The sequence below is a fragment of the Rhinolophus sinicus genome, linkage group LG09, assembly GCF_036562045.2.
Source record: "Rhinolophus sinicus isolate RSC01 linkage group LG09, ASM3656204v1, whole genome shotgun sequence".
Classification (NCBI taxonomy): domain Eukaryota; kingdom Metazoa; phylum Chordata; class Mammalia; order Chiroptera; family Rhinolophidae; genus Rhinolophus; species Rhinolophus sinicus.
Genome location: NC_133758.1, coordinates 101,915,676 through 101,934,440, shown reverse-complemented (window position 1 = coordinate 101,934,440; position 18,765 = coordinate 101,915,676). Strand labels below are relative to the sequence as shown.

At 42.5% G+C, this 18,765-nt stretch overlaps 1 long non-coding RNA gene across 1 annotated transcript in view; it reads left to right on the top strand.

The window, feature by feature from the left end:
* LOC141573093 (uncharacterized) overlaps window positions 1–18,328 on the top strand; it is a 39,535-nt gene extending 21,207 nt beyond the window's left edge. The window contains exons 2-3 of the long non-coding RNA XR_012498655.1: window positions 16,512–16,661; window positions 18,115–18,328. This is a non-coding gene — a long non-coding RNA (uncharacterized LOC141573093). The remainder of the gene's footprint in view (window positions 1–16,511; window positions 16,662–18,114) is intronic.
* Window positions 18,329–18,765: the final 437 nt, after the last annotated feature.

Sequence of the window (18,765 nt, the reverse complement as noted above, 5' to 3'; positions counted from 1 at the left end):
CAAGATAATTCATTTAAAACCCTTAGCACACACCCAAACCTGTTATTACTGATTGTTGAATTTACTGATTAAGAAAAAACTCTTCCAGCATCTGGTTCACTGTTCTGGAAGGCAGGAAAGACAAATAATGGTACCGCACGTATTCTCTGCAGTAATGACAAACTATCCTGTGTTCAGCTTTACATTTTTTAAAAAATATTAAAAACAATAACTCCTTTTGCATCACTAAATTCACATCAAAATGTGTCACTGTATAGACAAAAGTTGTTGTGGGGACAGAGTCAGGAGTGCAGTTTCCAGGCTCTCGGCCTCACATGGAAAGTGCTCACTCAGGTAGTAAATGGCCGTTAACTGTGATTGGATGGCCATCAGCTGTGGCTAGTTGGCCGTCAGCTGTACCAGTGAGCCATTGGCCACTAATATAAGTTCCGTGGCTACACTAGCAGAAAATGGGGGCTAGCAAGAAGATGGTGGCTGAGCTAGCAAGAGCAATTGCTGTTAGCACAGCAGATTGCAGCTAGAAAGTGAGGTTGGTTGGCAGAGAGAAGTGGACGGCAGGTTGCAGATAGTGTGGCTCCTGCTTCCTGTGTCTCCAACCCAGCCGCCAGCGAGACTACAGTGGGATGACTCCCCTATCTATGGCTCCGTGGGTGTTCCTTTTTGGCCTCAACATATCCTGTGTTCTTAGGTGGGGAGCGGACCAGAGACCCCGCAGACCACCCTGCATGACAGTTGTAGATAGTTATAATTAGTTAATACTATGCGCTGTTTTCAGGTTTCACATAGCCTTCTTTGAATCTCTGTGTGTGTGTATTTTCATGAAATAGATTAATGTATTTCTCTTTCTATATAAATATAGAAGTATTTATTTATTTTTATACAAACATGAAAACAATGAGAGACTGGATGAGTTTGATTACATTCCCAGGCCAGTCCTGTGTTGGTACTAGAACTCAAATCCTGGTCTCCTGGGGGTGTTTTATGAGCAACTTTGGGTGTAGCTTAATTCGTTGTCCAATGTGTTCCCTCCCTCCTTCCCTCCCTTCAGCAAACATGGGTTGAGGGTTTGCCTGTGCAGACAGTGTAGCAGGGGTTGCTGATGCAAAGACAAGTCCACGTTCTGAAGGAGAGCAGGGTCTATGGCAGAGGTTCTCAGAAGGGTGTGAGGAGAACCCTGTGGTGTGTTGAGGAAATTGGGACTGATGTTGGTGGAGGTCACCAAAATGGAGAGGGCGGTGAAAACCATTCAGTGGACAGGCATTCCTGCCAGAGCTCCCACGTGCCGAAGACACACAGCAAAGCGCCGTCCTACCTTCTGCTCAACAGTCGGTGCCCCACCCGACCGTCACTGATAGGTGAGACACCTGCTTATAACTACCCAAGCCTAATGTCATATTTAAACGGAAAGAATTTACTTTAAAAAAAAGTTTTGGCACTCTGAACATCCACCATGAACATGAAGAGAGGGTGGTGCCTGTTTGTGTTCAGAGCCCTACTACCAATTTTTCTGCTCTATGGGACAAATGCTGCCGATGGATGGCATTTGAGTCACCTACGTAGCGTGCCTCTGTGGGTCCACACTTCTAGCTGCAGCATCCACAGGGGTTCCACCAAGGGGAACAGGTGTGTCTTCTCAGACTCATGCTGGAACATTTACTTGTTGACTGTATATATTTTATCACAAATTACTTTCACTTTCCTTTAAATTACAGATAGGCTATTATGTTGACTTTTTGTCGGTGGTGTTGAACTTACGTGTTTCAGTATGCTATGCATGAATTTCATTTCTGGAGAGAAAAGGCGGGTGTTAGCAGAAGAGTGTTTCTGAAAAGGGGCTGTAGGGTAAGGACCATTGATGGGGGAAGAGAGACAGGGAAAGTGGTCAGCGTCAAGCTGGTTGGAGCTGGGCCTCGGCTGGGGCTGGGTATGGAGACCCTGAATGAAACACAGACGAAAGCACATTTAATTTACAATGCTGCGAGGACTGACATACATATTAACCAGAAAGAAACAATCATTAACAATCAAGCCAAGATGTCTTCTAACTAGCATCAGAGTGTGTGGTAAGAGCTTTGTGCTTTGATTTCCTTCTACCATGACTTTGAACCTTAGTTTTCACACGTGTGAAACAACGGAGCTGAGTTCAATTACATGTCAGGTGCGCCTTATATGCTAAAATTCTACTGTCGTCTACAGCAGCTGTTCTTATAGTAAATCTGCCTCATTTTTCTTAGATCCTGATAATGAACTTCATAAAGAGGCATGGATTTCTTTTTTCATACTGTTTTCCAGTAAAAAATTTAAGACTGCTTTTAAAAGATAAAGATCTGGAAGAAGGTGAAATGAAACCCTGCAATCTCTATAAATCCACAATATTATGGAATTTTTACTTAACATAAAAACTGCGGGGCAGAGTCTATTGAAGATGCATGAGTTTCAAATCTAGCTCTACCAGTCATTTGCGGTGTGACCTTAAGTTAGTTGCTTAACTTCTCTCCTCAAAATGGGATTAAGAATTACCCCAAGTACCTCTAGTTCTGTGAGATTTAAATGAGGTAACTCTTATAAAACACTCAAATACACCGTGCCACTTAGTTTTGCACGATGAGTTCTAGAGATCTGTTGCTTAGCAATGTGAATATACTTAACACCATGAACTGTACACTTAAAAATGGTTAAGATGGTAAATAACGTGTTAATTTTTTTTTATTTTTTTTTTTTACTAAGTTTATATATATGGAGAGAAAAGGGGAGAGAGGTTAAAGGCTGAACAAATAAATACACTGTATCTATTATCAGATTTTTCCTTTTATTTTCAGGTGGGTCTCAGCCTGCCCGCATCACACATTCATTCCACAAACAAGGACCAAATGTCTGTATGCAAGACACTGGGCTAAGCCGGGGAGGTCCGTGGGAACAACACTGTCATTGACAAGCAGCAGAGGCTCTAGAAGGGGAGGGAGTTGCTACTCAGGGTGCGGGAGATATGGCCGGAAGGTGATCAGCAGGATGTGGAAACTCCAAGACCAGCTTTACTCTCTCTGAGAGCTTATTGTGGGGAGACCCTGGGGTTGGGTGAAAATAAAGGTGGGACTAGTCAGAGGAGGTTTCCTGGAATGTTTGGGGGCCTTTGTCTTAGAGGACAAGATGGAGCTGTCAGGCAGAGATGATGCATCTGGATTCTCTGACGTCAGGACTGGGGAATGCTGGTTCCACGTTTGGCATTGAGGTGGTTATGGCGGGGATAGATAAAAAACCAACCAACCAACCAACCCATGCTTACGCAGAGCATCAAATGCCAGCAGGAGTGAAAAGACACAGCCTTGTTTTTCTCAAGGGAGACCAAACTCCCATAATTGAAAAGTGCCACCATTCCTTCTGCTAAAGCCAGGGTCTATCCATCGCTAGGGCATATGGATCCTGCAGCCCCTGTGTGTGCCGCCTGCGGTCCAGGCAGGGAGGCATGCTGTGTCCACTGCTCACTCATCCCCATGGGCCCAGCTTTCACACTGTCCAGAATCTAATTAGGATGGTATTTCCATCTACTTGGAATTCACGAACCCAACTCAGTGCAGACAAGCTCCCTCCCTCCCACCACCCATGAGGCATGAGATGAGATAGGACGTGATGGCTCTTTCTCTTGCCACCCACAGGAGCTCTTGAGTTAATCTATGTCTGGGCCTCATGACTCAACAAATTATTCTGTGCATTTGCTTTATTGCAGACTAGTGGTCATAATAGAATTAGTTCCATTCCACATTATTGGTTCATAATTACAATTACATGAACAAAACAGATACAATCTCACCAAGCGTTCTATGGCTGAGCAATTGAACGGACTGCACAAATTCTTTTTTTTTCTTTCTTTTTTTTTTTTTTTACTCCTCTAGTTTCATTACTGGGTTGTTTTCAAAACCCTTAAAAAAATATGACCTATTTCAACTGGATTTTCCTAGAGCTCTTAGGTAGGGTGACTCTATAATTTAGCATCCAAACGGGGACAATTGTGAAAGTCAAAGAGAGGCTATTAATAATTTAGCCAGGACAATAACATAAGCCAGAACTGCCCCAGGCAAACTACCATAAGTAGGGTGGTTACCCTACTTTTAAGGTCATGCTACTCCTCTCCAACAGTCCTGAATTAGTCTTGCTAGGTAATGCTGTTATTTCTAATTGTCTTTTTTTATGTTAATTTGGGGCAGTTATCTTTATAAATTAAAATTTTTCCTTTGCTCTATGGATGGCGACTGTGCAACTTCAGAATAATTTTGAGACATTAAAATGACAAGAAACAAAGAGTATATTTACATCCAGACATTTGCGACCACTTAGGACTTTCTAACATGACTTCTGCAAAGGGTAAGGGGAAATCTGGGCTGGCATTTCTGTACTTCAAACTTGTGACCTGGGCCAAAATATGTAAATGTACTTATCTTCACCTTAGGCTTAGAAAACTTTGCACAAAGTAATAGTATAGTCTCCTTCCATTACACAAAAGTCAGAGTTGTACAAATGAAAAGTTCACCTTTTGGCTTGAAAATGGAATATATATCAGTAAATATGAGAATGTGTTTTTCTGGGAAATAACCCTCATTTGGAAATATCCAGGTTGCATCCAGAGATCCTGAACTCGACTCCAGGTTGATTCAAGTGAAACTGGCTGTGTAGTATCCCTGCCTTCAAGGCTGCCATCAGCCATCCATTATCCACTCTTGGCTGGTCAAGGAATGGTTTTCTGTATTAAAGTATGAGACTTTCTGCTCTTGGGTTTCTCCAGTGATCCTGAGACATGTGAACCTAAGGCAAAAATGTAAAGTACTTTTGGGTCCTTGAAGCAACAGTGATTTCTCTAAGCACAAGAACTGCATCTAAGATTATGGCCTGCCTCCTGCCCTACCTGTCACACAAGTGTGTGTGAAGACCAACTGTGATACTAATACATAGTATATGGATGTATTTTGCTAACTGTAAAGCACCATAACAGTATGAGTTACTATTCGTAATTCAGTGTGTTCTAGACAGAGTTGAAATATTTTGGCAGTTGCAGAATGAAGTGTAGCATATCCAAATCCACGCACAATAAATCGTGTTTTCACAGGGTTATGCTCCACTGAAATGTAGTTTACATATTTCTCTGACTGTCAGAACCAACTTGCACTTAGCAAGGCAGGTAGTAGCCTCAACTTAAGACCTATATGGAGTCCCTGTGAGCCCTAGAGAACAATGGCTGCCAAGCAAAGAAAGGAAGAAAAGGGGGGGGGGGGGGAAGAACTCTTGATGGTTTCAGCAGAACAATTTGCAATTCATCCTAAATGACCAGGGGATAACTCATCCAAAGGAAAATTTTGTTAAAGTGAGGCCATATATTCCCTCAGAACAAGAAGACAGAAGGTGGCAGGTGAACTGGAATTTCAACGTGTAGAAGAGATTTGCTTTCTCTCCATGTGTGTTGGGTCTCAGGCACCCACACTGACACAGGCAGGACATCACTGCAGGGGAACAGCTGAAGCCCACACACTAGATGCCTCCTGCAAGGAACTATTGATAAAACAAAGCTTTATCAACATACACATTACCATCTTTTATCAAGATTGTTTTCTCTCCTATCTCATAATAAACCTGTCTCTATTGCATGTGTGTGTATGTGTGCACTGTTGAGTGAGTGTATGAGTGTGTAATATCTCATCGGTGTGATTAAGGGAGAAAACGGGGGCCCTGTTCTTTGTTTATTTTGCAGATAAATCTCATCTCTAATCCGGATGCAGAGCAGTGTCTTGTGCAAAGGAAAGGAAGCCCCTACACCACCCTGATGACATCCACATAAATCATAGGTTTTATCCCTCTGCTGTGAGGGGCATTACAGATCGGAGCAACGTTGCAGACTCTCATTGGGTGATGCTTCATTACTTGGTGAAAAATCCCCAGGGCCGAAACGTTATTTAAATGTGCTGTGAAAATAAATGTGATTTATACGTGCATCGTCTGCAGAGACGTTCTTCTCCGTGACTGCAGGTGCTGTTGTGCCTCGGGATTAGTGCCTCAATTTATCGCCAGTTCAAGCTGCACACATGCTCCATGACAGGATGCTGTCGACATCCCCAAAAGTTCCAGAAAGGAGATAGTGTCTGCTGAGTGGTGGGTTTTAGATGCTCGGTGGTGTAGTTGACTTTTATGGGCTGAGAATATGCACATGTGCGTGTATGCGCGCGTGTGTGTGCTGGGTTGAACCTGCACCACGTTTGAAGGATGCAGGGAACAGACATTTTGTACTTAGATGCATCAATTTCCAGTGGCAGCAGAATGGTGTTTCTGGTCGAAAAGAGAGAAGAAAGCACAGTCTTCCTTTCAGTCCAAGGCTGGGGCCCACATGTTTAGCTCAAAGTGAGTGGAAATCTCTGAAAAGCAGGTTTGGGCTAATGAATGTCAGCAGGCCTTCAGCTCAAATGGGATTTGATTAGCAGGAAGGAGTGTGGTTGGGATGTTTCCATTACCAAAGAGATACAGGGAAAGGCTTGTCTCGGGGCTGAGGAAGGTCCCCCGGGGAACCTAAGCAGAGCCTTGGTGATCACTGCCTTTCCCAGGGGCTGTCAGCGATACTCAGAAAATGTGGAGCTGACTGTGGCCCCTACCACATGGCATGGGTGCCATCCCATTGCTCTAGTAATGGACACTTGAGGTTGGGAGACGTAGCAGAGCTGAGACTAGACATCACAAAACGTGATGCCCTATGTTGATCACAGCCCTGCCTTTATGCCCATTTTAAAGACGAGGAAGTTGAGGGTCACAGAGGTCAATAGCCCATAGGTAGGAACTCTATGAGCCTAGAATTCAGGTCTTCTGCTTCCAGAGTACCGCTTCTCTTGGACATTTGCTTGACTGGTAGCAATTTGTATTTCACCAGGCTTATCTCTGGATTCCCCTATCTGTTTTTCTTCAAGGTTAAGAGTTCTAAATGATATCCAAAATGGTAAGAATCTACATCAAACCCATTTTTAGATTAATGTGGGGAAACAAATAAAGGAACTTATAAATATACTCTATTAGGCTTCTATTTTAAATAAGAGTGGGGTATATATGAGGGTTGCGGGGCTAAACGGGTGAAGGAGTCAAAGGTACAAACTTCCAGTTATAAAAGAACTAAGTCATGAAGATGTAACGTACAGTGTGGTGACTGTAGTTAATAATACTGTATTGCATAGTTGAAAGTTGCTAATAGAGTAAATCTTAAAAGTTCTCACCACGAGAAAAAAAAAATTTTGTAACTGTGGTGATGGATGTTAACTAGACCTATTGAGGTGATTATTTTGCAATATATACAAATATTGAGTCATTATGTTGTACAACTGAAACAAATATAATGTTATGTGTCATTTATACCCAAATTAAGAAAATAAATGAAAATTTAAAAAAAAAATTTTAAAAAGAAAAAGAGACAGTAACTCTGGGAGGCCTAAATAGAAAGACTTCTTTTTTACTTTTGATTTGGAAGTAATTTCAGATCCACATTCAAGTTGCCAAAGTAGCACCAAGAATTCCTGTAGACCCTTCATACAGATTCCTCAAATGTTAATATTTTACCATGTTTGCTTTATCACTGTGTGTGTGTGTGTGTGTGTGTGTGTGTGTGTGTGTGTGTGTGTACAAACGAGCACAGGCACGCATGAATATTTTCCTGAATGGTGTGGGAGGTTGTAGATAATGCTACCCCTTTATTCCTGAAAACTTCAGTGTGTACTTCCTAAATTCATTTCAATAACCATGGTGCAGTTATTAAGTACAGTTAGGAAATCAGCATTGCTCCAGCATTATTATCTAACTTAGAGGTCCTATTCAAATTTTGGTAATTGTTCTTACAACTTTCGTTTTCTAAGGAAAAATTCTTTCACTTACTTTTGGTTTGTGTGAAACTTGAGTCTCACTTGTGGGGACTTGTGTGAGTTTGCTAACGTGTTAGGCTATTAAACTAAAACTCAGCATATATATTTCTCCTATGGTTGTAATTAAATGTCCGTAACTGATACATTGAAAATCTTTATATCCTTATATCCTTGAACCAAAAATATAGAGCCAGATTCTGGGTTCTGCAGTGTGTGTCCATTCAGTGCTAAGTCTCTACATACCCGGGCTGGTCCTTCTCGGGAGCTGCCTCTTTGTCTGCGCAGAGGTTTCTGAAAGTCTCAGCAGTGACTTTGGCTCTGAACCCAGAGTGGGTCAAACAAAGATCCAAAGGGGTTGGATTGTTTGTTTGTTTGGCAAAGTGTTATGAGAAAAGGCAATTTGGCTGTAAATGGATTTCTGTGAAACTCAGTTCCTGGTGAAGTTGTGACGCTGGAGATGTCACTCATTATTAACGAGTAGGTCATCTGGCTCCTGTGATCAAATTGTGTCCTAAGACCCAGAGATAGCCCAGGGACAGAAAGAAAAGACAAAATTGTTCAGGATTTAGTGCTGTCCACCAAGGAGGATTAGTGAAACGCCTTTATAATGCCGGTGTTGACAGACAGGTTTTATAGGCTATCAACTGAGTTATATCAGGGTTCTCCTGTGGGTAGCAGTTATGTTTCAGCTGACGTGATTTGACCTGTGGTTTATCCAAATCGGTGTATTAATAAGCTAGGTTATAAGGGTGTTTACTTTTCCATATATGCTCACATATAATAAACCTGTTATAAAACCAAGCAAATAAGGGCTTCTGTTTCTCCTGCTGGTGCCCAGTGGGGGTGTAAGAGTAATCAAGTTGTTCCCCTCTAAGACATATCCATCCAGAAATTTTGTAAAAGCTCTTTATTCCTCATAGGGAAATGATTTTAGTCTTAGGAAGGAAACACATGGCTTTCTTCTTATAGCTTCAAACTCTGTCTTGCCAGCTGCATTTATTTCCCTCGGCCTGGCACTAATGAAAGGAGACTTTGATGAGCTGTGTGAGTGGTCAGTCGAGAGGGAGGGATGCAGAAAGACTCAGCTTTTTGGAAGGTGCTCATTTGAGAGTATTTCTGCCTTATCTCTAACACACATCCCAGAGAGACATCACTGGCTTTGGATGAAAAGCCCGACTTACTGATTTACCTGCCAGAACAGCTTTCTATAGGTTGGAGTCCTCAAAGAAGGGATACTGGGAAAGCAAACCAGCTTGCTGTGTTCAGACGGCTGTGTCTCTCCCAGTCTCTCCTGGGCCTGGTGTACTTTAAAGGAAATTCCTGCCTTTTTTGTTTAAATGTTTTTTTCTTTTTTAAAGGTGTTAGCAATCTGTCTTACGTTCTCCCACCCCTGCTGGGATTTACGATCCAGTTTGTATTTTACTACATGATCTTGGCAGGCTCCCCTCGTTGAAATTCAAACCGAAGCAACTTGATGGGGGAACAGACATAAAAATATTAATTTGGTGGATATTAAAAAAAATCACACTGGTTATAAATCAGGGGCTGTCCACTGGTTCCTTTCATCATCTAAATGGTCCTTCTAACCAGACCACAAATCTTACTGGGGAGGAGGAGGGGGTTTGGAAGGTGGGGGTTCCCTTCCTGAGGTTTTGGAGACAGCTTACATCCAACACTTCCTCAAACCTGGCTTTGTTTTCTAAAGGTAATAAAAAGTGAGCACTTCTGGTACAGGCAGGCTAATTAGCTGGCCTCACAGAACAGACCAGGCTTAAAAGAAAGTTGGCTTGGTCTAAAAGAAATCAGGTTGTGGAAATGTCTAAAGTTTGATTAAAAATAGGGTATGGGAGACTCAGGATGAATGTTCTGTTTCTCCAGGGCTGTGGCGCTCCTTTTGTTAGGATGGTGGTGGATGGAGAACGGATGAAGCAGGGTTGGGGTGATGTGCAAGGATGGACGCAGCAGAGGCCAGCATGTATGTACTCGCCACCGAGGCTGAGGACGCAGACTGCTTGCCCATTTCTCCACTGACACCTCCCACACCGGCCCTTGGATTTTAATGGGGGGCCCTATAGATATAGCCAGGGGAGGAAGGAGGGAGGGCAGTTACATTCCCGTGGGGTAGAATTAAGAAAAAGTGGCAGAGAATTTCTCTTCCTATAATGAGATTTTAATGGACTCTTCCATTTCCATCTTACGGCTGATCTTTACAGTTAAAAGACTCTTGATAGGTACTTTAAAATTTCATGAAAACTCTGGGAATTGGTTTTTAAAAACTCGTTGGAAGGCTCAATACTTCTATAAGAAGGTGCTAATAAAAATGGAAAGCTGTCCTTATTACAAATATCCACATATGCAAATGGATGTGTAACAATGATGGAAAATACATTAGTGTTCTAGAAATGCAAGGTTTTATTGAATGGCACAAAATCTAATAAAACAAACAAATCAGAAATTCAACCCACCCAGGCTCACAACTAAAGTGTGTGCTGTAATGAAGCTTCAAACCCATCTGGATGTTGAGATTAAAGAGAAAGAAAAATTCAGTAGCTGGGAAAGAGGCAACCAGTTTTCTATAAAAATCAAAGCAAGTTCCTGATTCAAAATACTACTATGATAACAGGAAGAAAAACAATTGTAAAGCAATGTTTTTTAAAGGGAAAACATTTCTAACCAACAAATGGTTTGTATTACTTCTTTGCCATTTTTATAGGCAGCATTAAAGAAGGCACCTCAATTCTGCCTAAAGAGTGTAATGATGAGAATGATTTAATCTTAAACAGAGATTTTTCTACTTGGTTACCATGCAATCTAATACTGACAGTGCCCAGGATGTGAAAAATGATATTCTCATCTCTAAGAAATGGGAGGCGGGAGCAGGCACAGCCATACTGAGCTCCACTCTAAAGCAATTATGAGCTCTTCACAACTCTCCGACAAGAATTGATTTTTATTTTTAGATTATTAAGCTGTGGGTGTAAGGAAGTCAGGATATGTGACCCAGGTTTGACCTTGTAGATTGAATTCTTCTCCAAATGATTCAGTATGGCAAAGGAAAACTTTTTAAAAAGGATTTCTGCCTTATCATCTCCCCAAATTGACTCCGCTTCATTCCCACCTTAACCCAAATCGTCATGTTCATAAGGACAGATGAATAAACATGATAGTATGTGTGGGGTATCGGAATAGAACATAAACATATCAGAATTAATTGCAATGTCCTAAAGAAACCTAGAAATAAGAAAAAACCCCGAAGGTAGTGATGTTATGTTAGACACGTTTCCTGCCAATACGCTTCCTCTCAGGCGTCCAGAATCATAAGGTGTACAGCTTTGATATTCACACTGTGACACTCACCTTAATGATTATTTTGGGGAGCAGTGTTTACATATACGTTTATGTACTGAGTTTAATTGTCCCAGTGAGTCTAGAAGGGATTCTGGCTAGACTGAGGGCTCCCCCCAGGAGGCAGAAGGACCTGTGGAACTCTGTGTCCCAGTGGGTCAACATGCTTCCTTCTATGACCCTTTGAATGCTCAGACATGTGCCCAGATTGGGTCAACTTCCCATTTTAAATCCAGTCTGGAGTGTGGAGTCTCGAGCGCACCAGCTTCCTCCCACCCCACCCTGGGCCTTTAGGCCGGCCAAAACCCTCACTGCTCCTGTGTTCATTCCTCACTCAGACGCTTTCATGGAATGTTCTCTCCTACCCCTGCAGCTGTCCAGCTCTCACGAAAGTCTTCATGTGCTCCCCTGGCCAGCCACTTCAGCTTTTGCTCATCTGTCTCTTTTCAATCCTCTGTTGCATTTTGGGCAGGGACAGCCTGGCATGGTACTTAATAATATGTTCTCTTCAGTGGTGTTTCTTCTCCCCTAGAGATAATTTAACCTCTTTGAGTCTCAGATTCATCAACTGCCAAATGATAATACAGGTAACCCCCGTATAACATGGCACTTCTATAACACGGTTTTGCCCTAACATGGTTCGAGAATTGGGGAAACCCCTTGTACAACACGGCACCCTAGAACACAGTTTCACTCTAACACGGCTTGAGAATTAGAGAAATCCCCGAACAGCACAGAGCGTAATAAGAGCTTTTAAGAGCAAAAAATATCTCATCGAAATTAGGGAAATCCTCGAACAACATGGAACGTAATAAAAGCTTAGTAGTGATGCTGAAGAAAACATTATTTAATAGTTATTAATATGTTACACTTTGGGTGAAAATTGCTTTAATAAAGATATTTCTCTTAATTATAAAAATATAATAGTATGTTTTTTTATTTTTGGAACCTAACCCCCATTTTTGTACTAGTTCTTTGCTTCGTATAACATGGCATTTTTAAGGAAACTAACAACGGTGTAATACGTGGGTTACCTGTATATGCAGAGTTGTGAAGATGAAACAAGACAGAACACAAAGCCTGGTGCACAGTATGTGATTACTAAACACTGGTGGCCTCTCCTTTCTTCCTGAGGATCATGTCACATCTTTGCTGTATCTTCCTCTATACCTCACAGTGTTTTTGTGTTGTTTGCTGAACGGGGAAGCAAAAATCGAGCCACTGTGCTGTATCCTACTTTATCACAGGCAGATTATACTTTTCCTTGATTTTTCGAGAAGGGAGTGGTCAAATGCTTGGATGGGGATGACCCGCTGTGATGTGGGTTAACCTAGAGAAGTGACAGAAAGCAAGATACTCATGGCAAAACACTCCAAAATTCTGAATCCCAAGGGGCTTTGGAGATGAGCCAGGGCAAACGTCTCATATTTCTGAGTACGACGGCCTCTAGGATGAATTATGACAAGGAGCAGACCCATTTTTAGACCAAAACGATCACAAAGACAGTACTTACTATTTAGAGAAATGAGATTCAGACGAGGAAGGGATCCCAGGGAGATGTTGACACCTCCTTCTGACCAAGTTTTCTAAACTGGGAAATCTGGACCAGTTTAGTTTTCTGAAAAGAGCTGTGACATTTCCATCCAGACTATTGAGCTGATAATGACCCCGGAATAGGAATGGCAGTCTGCTCCCTTCGTGACACTAGTCCTGAAGAGATCTCCCAGGAAAGCAGAGCTTCAGAAGGCCATATCCTTGCCAACCAGTGAGGTGGGCATAGCCCCCCCCCTGAGATTATGCGATAGAACACTCTCCACTAAGCAGGTCTTTTGCCCAAAGCTGAGATCAGAGACTTTAATTCGCATTTCACGTTTGTTGCGTTTGGTTTAGTTGGAGAAAACAGACTAAAGTACAATGCATGTGCATACATAAATGCTATAAAATTAGTGCAGACAGCTGGCAAATCATTAATTAACAGCAGTAATGGTCTTCAAATAGCTCTCTGGGGAGGCCACAGAAAGAGGAGTTTCCCTGACCTGGTTTCAGTTTTGCCCATGACCTGAATTCATCCTCATAGAAAAGAAGGGAGGTGAGACAGGGCAGGAAGAAAAAGCCACATAGATGCCACTAGGATACCTTCTATCTCCCTCCCTCCTCACCAGCCCCAAAGAGGAAAAACAGCGAATGAGCCATACCACCCCTCTGTCTGCTGAGCACCCCCCAAATCAGACAGACGCCAAATGAGGCTGTGCCCAGTACAGGATAATTGTGCCATAAATATAATTAAAGTCAGCAGGAAGACCATTATGGAGAAAACCAAACTTAGAAAAAAATTAGTACTAGTGAAGAAAATATCATACATTCTTTTTATTTCAGTCTAATTTTGTTTACATGATTCATACAGTTTCCAAGAGGATCCCTGGAGAACATTAGGCTGGCACCACATGCATAAACATTCATATATAACATGTAAATTAGAAACAATCTCAGGATTTATATAGAAATTACAGCCACTTCTAGCAAATTAATTCAATGACAGAAATAAGGGTTACTGTCTCTCTTCAAATCAAGAGGGGGAAATATTGGGCAAAGCAGATTTATTTATTCAAGAGGCTTGTTCCTTGCCAGGAGCTGATGTCCCCTTGGCCTGGAGATTTCCATTTTTTTTATTGGATATATATTGGAGATTGAATTTACTTTGAATACAGGAGCAGTCAATGAGGACCATAATGGGCGGTTTTAAGTTATAGCATTGCTAATACAGTCATAAAGTCGATTAGGCTAGAAGAGTTTGCTGTAGGGAAATGATGGAAGAAGGCAAGTAGCTCCAGTTAAAATATTCAAGAATATTGAATCTTAGAGCTGCGAGGCCCTCAGAGTGCAAATTTACCATTTTGTAGATGAAGAAACTGAGCCCCAGAGAAAAACCGGTCTGCCCAAGAAAACAAAGGAAATGAATTACAAAGTCAGGCTAGCACCAGGCCTTCTCCCCTGGAGTTGGACGCCCTGAACACTTTGTCAAGCCACGCCTCTCCGATATTTGAGTAGAATGGCCAAGGAGATCTGTGTACATTTTCTTGTAGGCTTTTGGGCTGACATTTGGTGGTGATTTTGCCGTTGGGGATTGTGGTAGATGGATTGTCAAAATGGCCCCAATTCCTCACCTTCCCTGTATCCATGTCTTTCTCAAGGTGACGTTGCCATCCTTGAATGTGTGTTGGGCGTCTGACTTGTTTCGGCTGATAGCATGCAGTGATGTGCCAGTCTGAGCCCAGACCCTCAGGGGCTGTGTGTGCTTCTGTTGCTTTTTCTCTAGTTTGCCATGGGAACGTGTTAGAGGGCCGGGAGAGACACACGGGTAGGCTTGCCAGATTTAGTAACTATTTGGGACTATTTATAAACATTATTATATGTTTTTATATAGTTTGTGTATTTTTAAATCACATATAAAATTAATAGATATACATTATATATAAAATATTTTTATGCCTTACATATTTTGATACTAATACTAAAGGTTATTTTTTGCTTGTCTGAAATTCTAATTGGACTTGGTGTCCTATATTTTATCTGTGAGCTCACTCGAGGCGATGCCTGATGATTCGAACTCTGTATTAGTTAGCCAACCCCTAAACAGACATGAGAGCCCAGCCAAGATCAGCAGAACTAACCCTTAGACTCATGAGCAAAAGTAAATATTCACTGGTGTGTGATACTGAGCTTTGGTGGTTGTTTGTTAGGCAGTATTATTGTGACCGAAACTAACTAACTTAGAGACTATCATAAAAAATGTTCTAGGAAAAGGAACTCGATTTGGGCTTCAGATGAGGATGAGCTAAGTGCTGTGATGTCCTGTACCCAAGCAGAAACAGCAAGAAAGAAGTATCTGGACATACATTCCAAGGCTAGAGACTCCATAGATAAATAAACATTAATAGAGTATATGTCGAATGCATATTGCTGTCTTGTTGGGGTCTTGCCATTGTTCTGGTGCTTTGTTTTAAATGACCCAGTTTGTGGTTACGTCTTTGTTACAGAAGAGCATGCCAGAAGAAGACAATGTAGCTTTTTTGACTTCTCTAGACCTTTGATATGTTCTCTCTGGACTAGTGCTTGTTTGTGCTGTCCTTTTCCTGTCTTCATGTTTCTCCTTCCTCGTCCTTCAGGGAGGCAGGTGATTTAAGTGAAGGTTCATCTCAGGGCCCAGCAATTATGCTTGATTTGCACTTACAGTTACATTCTTAGAGGTCAGCTTCACCTCTCAGAGGCCCCACACTATATATCTTATCCTTGTGTAATGTTTTGTACTTTTCAAAGCCTTTTCATATTCGTTACAACCTCCCTGTGAGAGCAGTCAGAGCAGGCATTCAAATTGCTCTTTCGTAGATGAGGACTGTCATGCAGGGCGGCCTGCGGGTCTCTGCTCCCGCTCCCCACATAAGAACGCAGGATATGGTGAGGCCAAAAAGGAACACCCACGGAGCCATAGCTACGGGAGTCATACCACTATAGTCTCACTGGCGGCTGGGTTGGAGACACAGGAGGCAGGAGCCACACTGTCTGCAACCTGCTGTCCACTTCTCTGCAATCCGCAACCTGCACTCCCCCATGCTAACTGCAATCCGCGCTTGCCAGCCCAGCCACCATCTTCTTGCTAGCCCCCATTTTCTGCTAGGAAAGCCATGGCAGTTATATTAGTGGCCAATGGCTCACTGGTTACAGCTGACGGCCAACTAGCCACAACTGATGGCCATCCAATCACAGTTGATGGCCCTTTACTGCACTCCTGGCTCTGTCCCCACAAGGATGCAGGCCCAGAGACTTTAAGTGACTTTGCCAAAGTCACACAGCCTAGTTAATGGCAAAATTAAAACAAGAACCTAAATTCTTGTCTCCTAACCCTGGACTCTTTCTGATATGCTCTACTGTCTCCCTCATCTCCCTCATCCTGGGGCTTTGGAAAATTGATGCCATAGGTAGGTGGTCAACAAGCACCTGAATAATGCTTCTGTCCAGGACTGACTCAATTGGAAACAGGACGTTCTTAAAGAGGCAATTAGAAATCCCCAGACCTCCACTAAGGCAAGGTTTGCTGCAGATGACTGACGGCTGTGTAAATGCTTTCACCTTGTAACAGCCGGTCTCCGCCTCCAGAACACAGTTCTACATTGTGGGTTAATCACTCTATATCTTTGTTTTAAAATCATGTTATGGTCTTTTAAAAGTATGCTTTAAAATGTACTGTTTTGCAAGGAGGCATGGCCCATTTAAACACAGGGCTGCTTGCAGGTTGCTGGTGGAGAACAATTGAATGCAGATGAAGGGAAAAATACCAGGATATTACCAAGGAAACTCGCCAAATCTATACAAGAAAGACACGAGCCACCCACACAAGTGTAGTACTTGCCCTGATTCTCTGCTTCATCTGGATTCCAGAAGGTCAGTGATGTTATTATCTGTCTTTGGGTGAACAGCTGCCCTGATGCCCCGGACTGAGGTGCTTTTTGGGATGTGGGACATTTAACGCTAACACTGGGTCAGTCCTGGGCCAGCTGGGATGCTGGGTCACCCTCTCTGGTCCCATGCGCCGCCCTTTGAGATGAGCTAATGAGTAAGTACACTTCTTCCTCCACCAAGAGGCACCACCTCACATCTCCTACCCTGTGCGTCCTACACACAGGAACCCTTACATAGAGGAAACACACATGTGGATATGTTGAAGAATGAAAGGCAGAGGGACTTGCCCTGGCCTCTCAGAATTTGTCCAGGCCTGCACCTAACCAGGGAAAAGCACTGGCTTGGGCATTAGGAGACTGACTCCGTTACTAACTGGTTATGCTAATTTTTGCCGAGTCATTCATTCACTGCTCCTCAGTTTTCTTATCTGTAAAGAGGGGCAGGGACGAGGAATCTCTAAGGTCCCTTCTCTGTTCTATATGCTTGGGTTTTATTGTATAGGGACCAATGAGGTTATTCCACCCTGTCTTTTCATCTCAATGCCCCAGGAATCCCTCAGCAAGCCCTCTTAGAGGCCTTTCTTTCACCTCAGCCCAAAAGATGAAGCCCAGCTCAGGGTCAGACAAGGGCAGAGTCTCAAGGCTCTTGTTTGGGGTTAAACCTTTTAGATCCATGCTGTGTCACAATTTTCTGTGGACATGCTCTATATCTACACTCTCCAATAGGATAGCCACTAGTCACTTGTGTCTATGTAAATTTAAAGTGAAATTTAAATTTTAGTTCCTGAGTCCCAATAACCAAATTTCAAGTGCTCAGTGGACAAGGGTGTCTACCATATTGGACAGTGATGATCTAGAACATTTCCATCATCGCAAAATGTTCTCTTTGGGGAGCACAGACTTAAAGAACAATCTTGAACCTTTTCTCAGTAGCCCGGGAAGGAACCAGGGTAGAAAAAACAGGAGGAGGGCAGGAAATGAAAGGGATAATTGCCTTCATCACCACTAAACTTTATCTATGGGTGTGGAATCGTGGGAATGATGGAACTAGCTTACTAGAGATGAACCATCTTAAGTCTTGTCATAGGCAATGATCTTTTAAAAGTTGATAAAAGAGTTAATAAGAAGAATGTGAAAATATGTCCTTCACTGACACCAAAGCAAAAGGACATGGTAACTTTTCTTTTCATTACTATTCCCAACTGGGCTAACTCTGTAGTCAACTGTAGAAAGCACCAGGAAGTTAAATTAAATAGCTAAATGTAAAAAGTTGGGGGAAATTCTTTCTTTTTGCAAGGATCATCATTGGAGGTTTTCCTAAGCGTCTTGTAGGGTGAGAAAAATACATGGAGACTGTTTTGTCACTGAGATTAGGTAAAAATCAATGTGTACGGTTAAGTGTTCAACTTGAAAGCAGCATTCCCATCCTTGTTTAGGAAGTACATGAAGAATGCTGTGTGGAATTGGAGCCCCAATGATGTTGGCAATGAAGAACTGGAACTCCAGGAACAGATTCTTTGTTTCAACTATGCCCCTGGAAGCTGTGTGACCATCAGCAAGTCACTTACCCTCTCTGGGCCTCAGTTTTCATCTTCAATTGGAGAAAGATGGTGCTGCTGAGTCCTTGGCATCTTTAAAGTTTTCAGATTACTTTTGTGACCATGTTCTTGACTTCTGCCGTAGGTAGTAGAGCTTACATCTTTTATCATTCCATCAACTTGCTTCTTTTAACACAGATGATCAGTGATGTCAGTTGCCCTCACTAAAGGCTCCCATAATCAAACCTCCAAACATTGCAGGCCTGGTAAACCTCTAGGTTTTCTGCAACCCTCACACAGGAGGATGTTCAGCATTTAAGTGCTTTCTCAGAGTCAGGTGCAAACACTTCTCCTGGAAGTAGGGGATCAAGCAATCCTCTATTTACACAGGTGAGAAGAGAGACTCTCCACTCTGTTGTAAGTACATGCAAATGAGGATGACTGGGAGGGGAGCTGGTTCAGTTCCACCACTCGTGAGCTGTATGCCCTGGAACAAATCCTTTCATTTCTCTGTACCTCAGTTTCCCAATCTGTAAAGCAAAGATAATA